Source organism: Zalophus californianus, chromosome 9 (assembly GCF_009762305.2).
Source record: "Zalophus californianus isolate mZalCal1 chromosome 9, mZalCal1.pri.v2, whole genome shotgun sequence".
NCBI classification, from domain to species: Eukaryota; Metazoa; Chordata; class Mammalia; order Carnivora; family Otariidae; genus Zalophus; species Zalophus californianus.
In genome coordinates this window covers 57248489-57263395 of record NC_045603.1, presented here as the reverse complement: position 1 = coordinate 57263395, position 14907 = coordinate 57248489, and the positions used below count along the sequence as shown (strand labels likewise).

The window sequence follows — 14907 nt, the reverse complement described above, 5'->3', positions numbered from 1 at the left end:
ATAAATAAAAATCTGTAAAAAAAAATTGTTAAGTTAAAATATAAGCTAGAGGGCGCCTGGGTGGCTCAGTCGTTAAGCATCTGCCTTCAGCTCAGGTCATGATCCCAGGGTCCTGGGATCGAGCCCCACATCGGGCTCCCTGCTCCACGGGAAGCCTGCTTCTCCCTCTCCCACTCCCCCTGCTTGTGTTCCTGTTCTCGCTGTCTGTCAAATAAATAAAATCTTAAAAAAATAAATAAATAAAATATAAGCTACAGATTGGGAAAAAAATTTATTTGAAACATACATATATGACAAAAAATTGGTACCCGATATATACAAATAATTATAAAACAAAAAGATAACTCAATAGAAAAGTTGGCAAAGACTCGAAAGTAGAAACCCAAAAGGCCAATAATAAAAGAAGCTTATCTTCTACTAGTAATTAGGAAAATGCAAATTAAGATGGGAAATACCAGGTCACACCCAACAGACTATAAAAAAATTTAAGGGGTCTCTTCCTCTTGCTCCCATATTGAACTCGAGTTGGAAGAGGCGAGTCAGGCCTCAAAATGGAGGGCCACGATCCAAAGGAACCAGAGCAGTTATTGGTAGTTTGAGCTTTGAAACTACAGATGATAGTTTTAGAGAACATTCTGAAAAATGGGGTACACTTACAGATTGTGTGGTGATGAGAGACCCCCAAACAAAACGTTCTAGGGGTTTTGGTTTTGTGACTTCCTCTTGTGTTGAAAAGGTGGATGCAGCAATGTGTGCCCGACCACACAGGGTTGATGGGCGTGTAGTGGAACCAAAAAGAGCTGTTTCTAGAGAAGATTCTAATGGTGAAGAAAATCTTTGTTGGTAGTATTAAAGAAGATACAGAACAATATAATTTGAGAGATTACTTTGAAAAGCATGGCAAGACTGAAACCACAGAAGTTATGAAATACAGGCAGAGTGGAAAAAAGAGAGGATTTGCTTTTGTAACTTCTGATGATTATGATACAGTTGATAAAATTGTTGTTCAGAAATACCACACTATTAATGGGTGTAACTGTGAAGTGAAAAAGGCCCTTTCTAAACAAGAAATGCAGTCTGCTGGATCACAAAGAGATCATGGAGGTGGATCTGGCAACTTCATGGGTCATGGAGGAAATTTTGGTGGAAGAGGAGGTTATGGTGGTGGAGGTGGTGGCAGCAGAGGTAGTTATGGAGGAGGTGATGGTGGATATAATGGATTTGGAGGTGATGGTGGCAACTACAGTGGTGGTCCTGGGTATAGTAGTAGAGGAAGCTATGGTGGTGGTGGACCAGGATATGGAAACCAAGGATGTGGAGAGGAGGTGGTGGTGGAGGATATGACGGTTACAATGAAGGAGGAAATTTTGGAGGTGGTAACTATGGTGATGGTGGGAACTATAATGATTTTGGAAATTATAGTGGACAACAGCAATCAAATTATGGACCCATGAAGGGGAGCAGTTTTGGTGGAAGAAGCCTGGGCAGTCCCTATGGTGGTGGTTATGGATCCGGTGGTGAAGTGGTGGATATGGTAGCAGAGGGTTCTAAAAAAAATTCAGAAGAACAGGGCTACAGTTCTTAGCAGGAGAGAGAGCTAGGAGTTGTCAGGAAAGCTGCAGGTAACTTTGAGGCAGTCATCCTAAATGCATTAGAGGAACTGTAAAAATCTGCCACAGAAGGAACGATGATCCATAGTCAGAATAGTCACTGCAGCTTAAACTGGAAACCCTTCTTGTTCAGGACTGTCATAGCCACAGTTTGCAAAAAGTGCAGCTATTGATTAATGCAATGTAGTGTCAGTTACATGTACATTCCTGAGGTCTTTCATCTGTTGTAGCTTTGTCTTTGTCTTTTCATTACATCAGGCATATTGCCCTGTAAATTGTGGTAGTGGTACCAGGAATAAAAAATTAAGGAATTTTTAACTTAAAAAAAATTTAAGGGGCGCCTGGGTGGCTCAGTCCATTAAGCATCTGCCTTCAGCTCGGGTCATGATCCTGGCATCGAGCACCACGGTGGGCTCCCTGCTCAGTGGGTACTCCGCTTCTCCCTCTGCCCCTCACCCCCTGCTCATGCTTGCTCTCTCTAGCAAAAATAAATAAAATCTTAAAAAATTAAAAAAATTACAGCTTTACAACACTGCATACTGGTATGCCAATACATTGTTCATTTTTGTTGCTGAGCACTACACCATTGTATAAATAAACCACAATTTATTTATCTACTTACTGTTAATATCCGGGTTATCTGGGTTTCCAATTTTTAGCTATTACAAATAGAGCTGGTATAAACATTCACGTACAAGTCCTGATGTGGACATATGGATCCATTTCAGAGGTGAAACGGCTGTGTCACTATGATAAATGTATGTTTAATTAAAAAAAAAAAGCAAACTGTTTCAAAGTGGTTTCACCATCTTACATTCCTATCAGTAATATATGAACTCCCGCAGCTCCACCTCCTCAACTAGCATTTGATTTCATCACACTTTTTCAAGATCAGCCATGCTAAATAGTTGTGTAGCGAGCGGTACCTTATGATTTTCATTTGCATTTCCCTAATAACTGATGTTGAACATCTTTGCCAACCCCATATCTTCTTTAGCGAAGAGTCTGTTCACATCTCTTCCCCATTTTTAAACCAGGTTGTCTTCTTATTGTTGAATTATGGCATTCTTCATATATCCCACACTCAAATATTTCCTTAAACTTCTATTTTCTGCTAGGCTTTCTTTTTTTTTTTTAAAGAGTAAATAAGCTCTATGCCCAACATGGGGTTTGAACTCATGACCCTGAGATCAACAGTCACATGCTCCACTGACTGAGCCAACCAGGCACCCCTACTCTGTCTTTAAAAGAGAAATTTTATTTTGATGAAATAATTTTTTTTCTTTTATATTTTGTGCTTTTTGTGTTTAACTTATGAAATCTTTCCTAATCTATGATCACAATGATTTTCGCAGACGTTTTCTTCTAGAATTTAATTTTAGCCCTTACATGTAAGTCCATGATCCATCTGAGTTAATTTTTGATGATATGAAGTAAGGTTGGAGGGTTTTTTTGTTGTTTTTTTAATGTGGTGAAGGACAGCAGAATTTGCCACCTCACATATGCATAGGATTACTTTGAGCAGAATGAAATTAAGAAGTAGATAAAAGAAAAGCTCTCTGCCCTCCCTCTATTTGCCTAAAAGCAGGACATAAATTTACAAAGGTATCCTCCTTTCCTCTTCACTATGATTTAAGGACAAAAGTTAATCATAGGAGACAAACTTTATCAGCCTGGAGATGGCACCAGAGGGTTCTACGTAACAAACTTTACTAGCTAGTCTTTATCTACCATTAGTTTCACATATATTGCCTTCCCACAATTTGCCACCCCTAGACACTCAAGGTCCTTTTCCTTTGTCTTATCACTTCTCTAAAAATTTGTTAGGATGCTACCTATATAACTTTATTTTTTTTTTAAGATTTTATTTATTCATTTGAGAGAGAGAGAGACTGAGCACAAGCAGGGGGAGAGGCAGAGGGAGAGGGAAAAGCAAACCCCCTGCTGAGCTGGGAGCCCAACATGGGGATCAATCCCAGGACCTCGAGATCATGACCTGAGCTGAAGGCAGACGCTCAACCATCTGACCACCCAAGCACCCTATATAACCTAACTTCTAAACAGACCTTTGAGTTACTCATCCAGGCATTTCTCTCATATATATATGAAATATATATGTCAACAAACTTGTTTTTCTTTTGTTAATCTGTCTCGTTATAGAGACCCAACTGGGAACCTAGAAGAATAGAATGAAAAAAGATTTTTCTTCCTCTGTAATGTTTATCTGATTAAGAACCACTTATTAAAGTTTTCCTTTCCCCGCTTAAATGCCTTGAGATAATCATGTTCCTTTCTTTTCTAGTCTGTTAATACGTGTGAATTATACTGTTTGAATTTTGAAAGCTGAACCAACCTTGAATTGTTGAGATAAACCCTACTTGGTCATGATGTAGTCTTTTATAGAAATTACTGATTTCAGGGCGCCTGGGTGGCTTAGTTGGTTAAGCATCTGCCTTCAGCTCAGGTCATGATCCTGGGGTCCTGGGATGGAGTCCCACATCGGGCTCCTTGGCTCTGCAGGGAGCCTGCTTCTCCCTCTCCTCCCCACTTGTGCACTTACTATCTCTGTCTCTCTCTCTCAATGAATGAAATCTAAAAAAAAAAATTAAAAAAAAGAAATTAATGATTTCAATTTACTAAAATTTTGTTAAAGATTTTTGCATCTGTGTTCATACTGAGTATTAGCATGTCATTTTCTTATGTCTTTGGTTTTGGTGTTAGGTAAGGTTGGGCTCATAAAATGAGTGGGGAAGTGTTCCTTCCTCTTCTAAGTTCTTCAAAAGTTTATGTAAAAATGGTACATTAATTCTTCCTTAAACTGTTGGTAGACTTCAGGAGTTAAGCCATCTAAGCCTGGAGTTTCCTCTGTGGGAAAGTTTTAAACTACAATTGAATTTATCTGATAGATATAGACCTACTCTGGTTATCTGTTGCTTTTTGATTGAGCTTTATCAGTTTGTGTCTTTCAAAGATCTTGTGCATTTAATGTAAATTGTCAAATTTACTGGCATAGAATGGTTTGTGGTACTTATCTTTATAATGGCTGTAGAATCATCATTCATGTCCTATTTCTCATTCCTGATACCAGTAATGTATTCTCTCTTCCTTGACTAAACCTGGCTAAAAGTTCATCAATTCTGTTCATCATTTTAAAGAACCAGCTTTGTGGGGCACCTGGTTGGCTCAGTCGGTAAAGCATGAGGCTCTTGGGGGGCAGGGGGGAGTCGTGAGTTCAAGTCCCATGTTGTGTGTAAAGCTTAGGGAGGAAAGGAGGAAGAGAGAGAAAGAGGAAGAAAGAGAGAGAAAGATGGGACTCCTGGGTGGCTCAGTTGGTTAAGTGTCTGCCTTCGGCTCGGGTCATGATCCCGGAGTACTCGGATCTAGCCCCGTGTCAGGCTCCCTGCTCAGCAGGAAGCCTGCTTCTCCCTCTCCCTCTGCCACTCCCCTGCTTGTGCTCTCTCTCTCTGTCAAATAAATAAATAAAATCTTTAAAAAAAAAAAAAAAAGGAAAGAGAGAGAAAGAAGGGAAATCAGCTTTTGGTTTCACTGATAATATCTACTATTTTTCTGCTTCTTAATTCAATGATTTTTGCTCTGATCTTCACAGTTTCCTTTCCTCTCCTTATGTGGACTTAAGTCCCCTTTTCTTTTTCTCATTTCTTAAAGTGGAAGCTTAGGTCAATAATTTGAAATCTTTCTACTTCTAATATATGCATTTAATGTTATAAATTTCCTTTGTAATGTTATATATTTCCTTTTAAGTAGTGCATTAACTGAATCCCACAAATTCTGCTATGTCATGTTCTCATTCTCATTCTTTAAAAAAAAATTTTCTTATTTTCTTATTCTTTGACCAATGTCTAATACAGATTATGTTTAATTTCCAAATATTTGGGAGTTTTCAGATATTTTTCTGTTACTGATTACTAATGTAATCCCTTTATGATAAAAGAACATACTTTGTGGGGCACCTGGGTGGCTCAGGCATTAAGCATCTGCCTTCGGCTCAGGACATGATCCCACGATCCAGGGATCGAGCCCCACATCGGGCTCCCTGTTTGGCAGGAAGCCTGCCTCTCCCTCTCCCACTTCCCCTGCTTGTGTTCGTTCCCTCTCTCACTGTCTCTCTCTGTCAAATAAATAAATAAAATCTTAAAACTGTAAAATTTAAAACTTACTGAAATTTCTTTTATGGCCCAGAATATGGTCCATCTTGGTTAATATTCTATGACCACTAGCAAAGAATACTATCATACCATTGTTGGGTAGAGTGGTCAGCAAATGTCAACAAGGTCAAGTTATTTACTGATTTTTTGTCCAATTGTTCAATCAAATATTGAGAAAGTACCGTTGAGATCTCCTACTATACTGAGTTCTCTATTTCTTTCAGTTTTATTACTTTTTGCTTCATAAATCTTGAAGTTCTGTTATTAAATGCACGAACACTTATGATTGTTAGTCTTCTTAAAGAACTGATCCCATTTTCATCATGAAATCACCCTCCATATCCATGGTACTACCCCTTGCTGTGAAATCTTTGTCTAATATTCTAATATTAATATAGTAACTCCTGCTTTCTTCTGATTAGTGTTCCCATAGTATATCTTTTTCCCTCCTTGTACTTTTAGTCGATCTGTGTCTTTAAATGTACTTAATGTGGGTTTCTTGTAAATAGCACCATAACTAGGTCTTGCTTTTAAGTGCAATCTGACAATTTCCACCTATTAATTGTAGTGTTTAGATCATTTGCATTTAATGTGATTATTTATATGGTTGGATTTAAGTCAACCATCTTGCTATTTGATTTCTACTTGTCCAATCTGTTCATCTTACCCTTTCTGGATGTCTTTTAGATTAATTAAGCATTTTCTGATTCAATTATCTCTTTTCATGGGCTTATTAATTATACCTCTTTGCTTTTTTTTTAAGTGGCTTCTTTAGGATTTAAGGTATAAATCTTTAACATATCACAGTCTATCTTCAAATAATATACCATTTTGCATACACTGTAAGAACTTTAGAATGGGGTGCCTGGGTGGCTCAGTCGGTTAAGCATCTGCCTTTGGCTCAGGTCATAATCCTGGGATCAAGCCCCACATCGGGATCCCTGCTCAGCAGGGAGTCTGCTTATCTCTCTCTGTCTGTCCCTCCCCACCACTTGTGCTCTCTCCCTCTCAAATAAATAGAATCTTAAAAAAAATAAAAATTAAATTAAATTTAAAAAAGAACTTTAGAATAGTATACTTCCATTTCACCTCTCCCAACCTTCGGGGCAATTTTGTCATACATCTTACTTCTATACATCTTATAAATCCCACAATACAGTTTTATTATTTTTGTTTTAAACAGTTATCTTTTTAAATGGCTTTTTCCGGATAAAAGAACTAGTAATAGTTTCTATACAGACTTTTTTTTTTTAAGACGTTTTTTATTTATTTATTTGACAGACAGAGAGCACAAATAGGCAGAGAGGCAGGCAGAGGGGCAGGCAGAGGGAAAGGGAGAAGCAGGCTTTCTGCTGAGCAGGGAGCCCGATGCGGGGCTCGATCCCAGGACCCTGGGATCATGACCTTTGCCAAAGGTAGACGCTTAACCGACTGAGCCACCCAGGCGCCCCATAGACTTCTTTAAGATTTATTTATTTATTTTAGAGAGGGGTGGGGCAGAGGGAGAGAGTCTTAAGCAGACTCCATGCTGAGTGCAGAGTCTGACTCCAGACTTGATCTCACAACCCTGAGATCATGACCTGAACCAAAAGCAAAAGCTTAACGCTTAACCAACTGCACGACCCAGGCGCCCCCTACATAGATTTGATTCTCTTCATTTTTTAATGTAGATCTAAGTTTCCATCTGATATAATTTTCTCCTGCAATTAACATTTCTTGTAGTCGTAGCTTGTGATTAATTCTATTAACTCTTGTATATTTTAAAAGGCTTTATTTCATCTTTATTATTTTTACTGTGATAAAATTCATATACCATATAATTCACCCATTTGAAGTCCACAATTCTCTGGCTTTTAGTGTATTCAGAGTTGTGCTTCCATCAAAATCAATTTTAGAACATTTTCATCACCCTTAAAAGATACCCTATACCTATTAGCAATAACTCCCCATTTTCTCCCAATCCTCAGTCATAAGCAACCATACATGTACTTTCTGACCCTAGAGATTTGCCCATTCTGCACATTTTCCTCTTCAGTTTTTTTTTAAAGATTTTATTTATTTATTCGACAGAAAGAGACACAGTGAGAGAGGGAACACAAGCAGGTGGAGCGGGAGAGGGAGAAGCAGGCTTCCCGGCCGAGCAGGGAGCCTGATGCGGGGCTCGATCCCAGGACCCTGAGATCATGACCTGAGCCGAAGGCAGATGCCCAATGACTGAGCCACCCTGGCACCCCCCTCTTCAATTTTTTAAAGGCATTTTTCACTGCATATACAATTCTAGGTTTATAGGCTTTCACATTTAGCACTTTAATGTTACCACTCTAATATCTTCTGGCTTGCAATGATTCTAATGAAAAGTTTGCCGTAATTCTTACCTTGTGTATTAGTCAGGGCTGCCATAACAAAATACCACAGATGAGATGGCTTAAACAGAAATCTACTGTCTCACAGTCTGGAGGCTAGAAGTCCATGATCAAAGTATCGACAGGTTTGGTTTCTCCTGATGCCTCTCTCCTTGGCCTGCAGATGGCCACCTTCTCACTGGGTCTTCATGTGGTTTTGTCTCTACGCACTCATGCCCCTGGTGTCCCTTTATGTTTTCACATTTCTTCTTCTTCTAAGAACACTAGTCCTTATAATCCAATCCAGATTAGGGCCCACCCTAACAACCTCATTTTTTAAAATATTTTCTTTTTTAAAGTAATTTCTACATCCCACAGAGGGCTCAAACCTATAACCTCAAGATCAAGAGTCACACGCTCTACTAAGCCAGCCAGGCTCCCCCTTAACAGACTGATTTTAATTTAATCACCTCTTTAAAGACCTTTCTCCACGTACAGTCCCCCCAAGTTTGTATGTTGAAATCCTAACTTCAACATACAAATTTGGGGGTACACAATTCAGACCATAACCCCTCTGTATATAATGTAGGTTCTTTTCTCTGTCTACTTTGAGGACTTCCTCTTTTTTCACTAGTTTGAGGCAATTTGATTAAGATGAATCTTGGTATAGCTCTCTTCATGACTGTTCTTTTTGGATTCTCATGGATCTAAGCATCTCAAAGGAACCTAAAATAGAAAAAATCATGAAGAGAACTACACCAAAGCATATCATAATCAAATTGCTTAAAACCAGTGATGAAGAAAAAAAATCTTAAATGAGCTTTTTGGATCTGTGAGTTTACAGTTTTCATTAAATTTAGAAAATATTCAGCCATTATTTCTTCAAATATTTTTTTGTCCCCACCCCTATATTCCTGAGACTCCAATTACTTGTATTCTTAAAGACTGCTTGATGTTGTCCCACTGTTTACTTATTATTTACTTATCACTGTATATTTTCAATCTTTTTCTTATATTTCATTTTGTTTTACTTATTTTTTTAAGTAAGCTCAATACCCAATGTGGGGCTTAACTCACAACCCCAAGATCAAGAGTCACATGCTCTACCAACTGAGTTGGCCAGGTACCCCACTTATATTTCATTTTGGATGTGTCTTTTTTCTTTTTTTTTTTTTTTGTCAGAGAGAGAGAGCACAAGGAGCGGGAGCAGTACGCTCCCTGCTGAGCAGGAAGCCTGATGTGGGACTTGATCCCAGAACCCAGATCCCAGGACCCTGGAATCATGACCTGAGCCAAAGGCAGACGCTTAACTGAGTGAGCCACCCAGTTGTCCCTGGAGGTTTGATTTGGGTCATTTTTATATCTTCCATGTCTCTACTTAACATGCTCAATCTTTCTTTTAGTTTTTTGAACATTTGGAACAGCTGTTAACTGTTACAATGTCCTTGTCCACTAATTCTATCATCTGTGTAATTTCTAGGCCTACTTCTACTGACTGGTTTTTCTCCTCAGTATAAACTGTATTCTGTGCTTCTTTTATATGCCTGATAATTTGTGATTGGATGCCAAATGTTGTCAATTTTGCATTCTTGGCTGGTGTTTTTTTAAGTCTTATAATTTTGAGCTTTGTTTTAGGAATTCCTGACTTAGAAGCAATTTCATCCTTCTGAGGCTTGCTTTTATGCTGTTAGGCAAATCCAAGGTAAATCCTTTAGATTAGGGCTCATTTGACTGCTTTACTGAGGCTACGCCCTTCTAAGGCCTCCATTCAATGTCCCAGGTGTTAGAAGGTGTTTCTGCTCTGGCTAGTAGAAACATAGCATATTTGTGGCCCTGTATTCCAGGGACTGTTCTGCCTAATGCTTTCTAGTGGTCTTTTTCTGGCGTTAATTTCTTCACTATTCATAAACTGATTAGCACTCAACTAGCAAGTCTAAGACAGTAAAATCCAATAGAACTTTCTGCAGTGATGAAATTGTGGCAACTGAGCATTCAAAATGTATCAGTACAATTGAAGAACTGAATTTTTAAATATCCACATGAGGTTAGTAGCTCCTGTACTGGACAGTTCAGGTTTAGGGTAAACTTCTACAAATTTCTGGAGCTCTCGCTTTTTGTGTGAAGCTTTCTTCTGTCAAATACTCTGCCCACAAATTCTAGCTGATCTGGCTTCTCTGAGCTTTTACTTCTGTCTCCTCAAATGTGGGAGACTGCCAGCTCTGTTTAGGTATCTCTTCTCATCCAAATGTCTAGAAACTTTCATCAGATGGGGCCATCACAGGGATCAACTTGTTTGCTTCCCTTCTCTGAGGTTTCACTGGTCTGCTGCACTACCCTTTGTCCAATGTCTAAAACAGTTTTAAAAATATATTTTGTCCAGTTATTCATTTGTTTATATTTGTTTAAGGCAGAGGCATAAATCTACTTCTTGCTCCTCCACCATGACCACAACCGTAAGTTCCTTTCCACTGAGTTTTTAACTTTGAATTATCATTTTTATTTCTATGGGCCTGAATCACTTGTTTCTGCTAATTTTTGTTTGTAATGACTTGAGATATTATTATATTACTATTATTAGCTCCTATTTGTTGGCAATCTATCTTTAGGAATTCTTTGAAGCTAGGATTGAGGTTTGTTCCACCAGGGATGAGCTGAGTTTGCTTCTCTCAGGTGCCTAGGAGCTTTATCAACTTGGATCTCTATTTAAAAAAAAAAAATCAATTTATACATATTAAACTTTCTGATCAAAAAACAAATTTGCATGGCTCAAAAACAATATTTTTAAAGATTTTATTTATTTATTTGAGACACAGAGAGAGATAGCGAGAGAGAGAGAGAGAGAGGGAGAGAGCACAAGCAGGGGAAGCGGCAGGCAGAGGGAGAAGCAGGCTTCCTGCATGAGCAGGGAGCCCGATGTGGGGCTCAATCCCAGGACCCTGGGATCATGACCTGAGCTGAAGGCAGCGGTTTAACCAACTGAGCCACCCAGGCGCCCCATGGCTCAAAAAATTTTAAATTAGTTCCCTTTCCCTTCCCCTTGGTTGGGGCCAAAGATTGAACTAGCACAGTGTGTAGTAAAGGATTTAACCTTGGCCAAAGACAGGTCTGGTCTTTGCCCTCATCTCCCTGGAAGTAAACCTAAACTGCAGAAATGCCTGTTGTTAAAAAGTTTTTGTTTACTGAGGGCTTTGAGCTGTGCCAAAGGGTCTAACAATGTGATTTATAGTGGGGACTATGAGTCACACAGGATCAGTGCAACTTCAGGAGGGGTTAGAGACTGAGGTCAGCTACGTTGGCAAACATATCTACATGATGGAGTCCCAAAAAAAACTTGACACCAAGGCTCGGGTGAGCTTCTCTGGTTGGCAGTACTCTATGTGTATTGTCACACACCACTGCCAGGAAGAGTTAACGCTGTCCCTGACTCCACTAGGAGAGGACAAACAGAAGCTCAGCATTTGGAACCCTGCTAGACTCTGCCTCATGCATCTACTCTGTTGGCTGATTTTAATCTGTATCCTTTTGCTTGAAATAAACCGTAACTTTGAGTGTAACAGCTTTTATTGAGTTCTATAAATCCTTCTAGCAAAATACTGAACCCAAAGGTGGTCTTGGAGACCCTCAAACTCTACAATGGTGCCAGAAGTAAAGCTGGATTTAGGGACTGTTTCCTACGTTTGCAGTCAGCAGCACTAGGACTGAAGATTCAGGGGCATGGCTGGGGAGGAGCAAAGAAGGCAATACAAGTGGCCAGGAGACTGATTTCATACAAAAGGATTGGGCAAATAAGTAGTCCCAAGTAGCATTCCTCTTAGCCTTCCCTCAAGAACGTTCATGCTATCTACCCTACCTTAACACTATCAAGTACTCTAAAAAATGTCAGAAAAATGAAACATAACTCTACTCTTAAAGATCTAGTTCTGAATTAAGATCTCTAAGATAAACTCAACTCTAATACACAGTATCATGGGGGGCTGGAAACAGAGGTTAACAGCCCAGCAGATAATGTGAAATTTTGGTTCTGAATGTCATCTAAAAGACTTTTACAGTAAACTAAGGTGAACTCAAATTTATTAAAGATGCACAACACCACCATCAGGGACAGACTTTTGCTCAAGTAAACCATCCTCCCAGCATGCCAATAATAAATACGTTCTAACTTTGTTAGGCAGACAAAATTTGGATGGTTATTTCAGAAACCAAGTACGTCTTTCTGGATTTTCAATTTTTAGTCTGTGTCATTTTAGTCTCCAAAGTATAATTTCAAGTAAGACTGTAAAGTCCTAGTATTCTTACCATTCTAAAATATACAAAATAGAGAATTCCCAATACTTAGGATCCCTCTTTCCCTACACTGATACCCTATCATCCAATGAGTCAGCCTTCTAGTAAGGCAGGTAACTGCCTACCATGTGCCAAGAGCAGTAGAAACAGTTCATAAGATTTCACAGAAAGGAAGATAATTGGGGGCCGCCTGGGTGGCTCAGTCGGTTAAGCGTTTGCCTTCAGCTCAAGTCATGATCCCAGGGTCCTGGGGTCAAACCCCTCGTCAGGCTCCCTGCTCAATGGAGAGCCTGCTTCTCCCTCTCACCCGCCCCACCCCCTCCTCTCATGCACTCTCTCTATCTCAAATAAATAAATAAAATCCTTAAAAAAAAAAAAGGAAAGGAAGATGATTGTTCCTGCCCTTATAATTGAAATCAGTAATTTAAAGATACATATGTGAAATGAAAAACCAACAGAAATTCAAAATAATGAGAAAAACAAGTCCATTTACCTCTGATTTTCCTCTAAGATTAGACCTCCTTGAACACAGGGATTGTGCTTTAAATCATCAGCAACTTGAAAACAAGGTTCAGGACGCCTGGGTGGCTGAGGCTGGTTAAGTGACCAACTCCTGATTTCAGCTCAGGTCATGATCTCAGGGTCATGAGATCAAGCCACACAAGGGGCTCCACGCTCAGCAGGGAGTCTGCTTGAGTTTCTTTCTCCTCTCCCTCTCCCTCTGCCCCTCCCTGCTCTTGCACACATGCATGCTCTCTTTCTCTCTCTCAAATAAATAAGTAAGTAAAAAGAAAATAGAAGGCTCAAAAATACAAAAATTAGGAATACAAATTAATAAGAGCTGGGTAGCTTGAATCATGGACAGTTTCCTAAACAATGTTAATTCTGCACTGGATTCTTCAAGGAAGGTGGAAATGTATTGGCAAAGAGAGTTGAAGATAACTTGAGGGAGAGCAAAAGCACAAGGGAAAGATAGTATATTTAGTCTAGTTCAACTTGGCTGACTCAGTCCAAAGAAATGAGTTTAATGAACTATCAGGAGAATAGTCGGTGAGTGGGGCTGTCCTAAGGTCCTGCTGAGAAATGTGGGATTTATGCAACTGAGAGCCAGTATCACAGGGGATTAAAATGATAATGATGGTAATACCTGGAATCACTGAGCAGTGAGGCCAGTTTCTCAGCCAGTAGTACTGACCAAAAGTAGCAACAGAGGCCAAAAACCTTGTTCTGGTTCAGAATATAGAAGTATTTCAGGGGCCCCTGGCTGGCTCATTCAGTTGAGCATCAGATTTTGGCTCAGGTCATGATCTCAGGGTCATGGATCAAGCCCTGAGTCAGGCGCCCTGCCCAATGCAGAGTCTGCTTGAGATTCTCGCCCTCTGCCTCCCTCTCCCCTGCTGCTCCTCCCCCTGCTCGTGCTCTCTCTAAAATAAATAAATAAAATCTTTTTTAACTGAGTGTTGCTGGAGTGGTGGGGGTGGGAGTGATGGGGTGGCTGGGTGATAGACACTGGGGAGGGTATGTGCTATGGTGAGCGCTGTGAATTGTGCAACACAAATCACAGACCTGTACTTCTGAAACAAATAACGCAACATATGTTAAGAAAAAAGAAAAAGAAGAAGATAGCAGGAGGGGAAGAATGAAGGGGAGTAAGTCAGAGGGAGAGATGAACCATGAGAGATGATGGACTCTGAAAAACAAACTGAGGGTTCTAGAGGGGAGGAGGGTGGGGGGATGGGTTCGCCTGGTGATGGGTATTAAAGAGGGCACGTTCTGCGTGGAGCACTGGGTGTTATGCACGAACAATGAATCATGAAACACTACATCAAAAACTAATGGTGTAATGTATGGTGATTAACATAACAATAAAAAAATTTAAAAAAAAATAAAATGTTTTATAAGGGAAAAAAATCTTTTTTAAAAAAAGGTATTTCATCACTGGTGCAAGAATAGGACTCAAATCTATACCATTACTGTTTTTTTTTCAAGGTACAAGCAAACTCAGAGATGGCCAACAGGGTTGGGGGGACAAACATGGTTTTTCCCTCCCCAGTGCCCAAATGATTGACAGCCACCCCCTTCTACCTACAGTGATGTGAAAAGGGAAAATACATATTTTTTAAAGATTTATCTATTTGAGGGAGCCTGGGTGGCTCAGTTGGTTAAGCGACTGCTTTCGGCCCAGGTCATGATCCTGGTAGTCCCGGGATCGAGTCCCGCATCTGGCTCCCTGCTCGGCGGGGAGTCTGCTTCTCCCTCTGACCCTCTTCCCTCTCGCGCTCTCTATCTCTCATTCTCTCTCTCTCAAATAAATAAATAAAAAATCTTTAAAAAAAAAAAGATTTATCTATTTGAGAGAGAGAGATAGCATGCACATGAGCAGGAGGAGGGGCAGAGGGAGAGGGAGAGAGAGAATCCCAAGCAGACTCCACACTCAGAGCAGAGCTGGACCTGGGGGGGCTCAGTCCCACACCCTAGGATCACAACCTCAGCCAAAAATCAGTC

General features: G+C 39.9%; 1 protein-coding gene and 1 pseudogene across 4 annotated transcripts in view; one reads left to right on the top strand and one right to left on the bottom strand.

The window, feature by feature from the left end:
• Positions 1–14907, bottom strand: part of R3HDM2 (R3H domain containing 2) — a 157946-nt gene that overhangs the window by 77027 nt on the left and 66012 nt on the right. The gene's annotated exons all lie outside the window — the stretch shown is intronic.
• On the top strand, positions 552–1551 carry LOC113921502 (annotated as a pseudogene).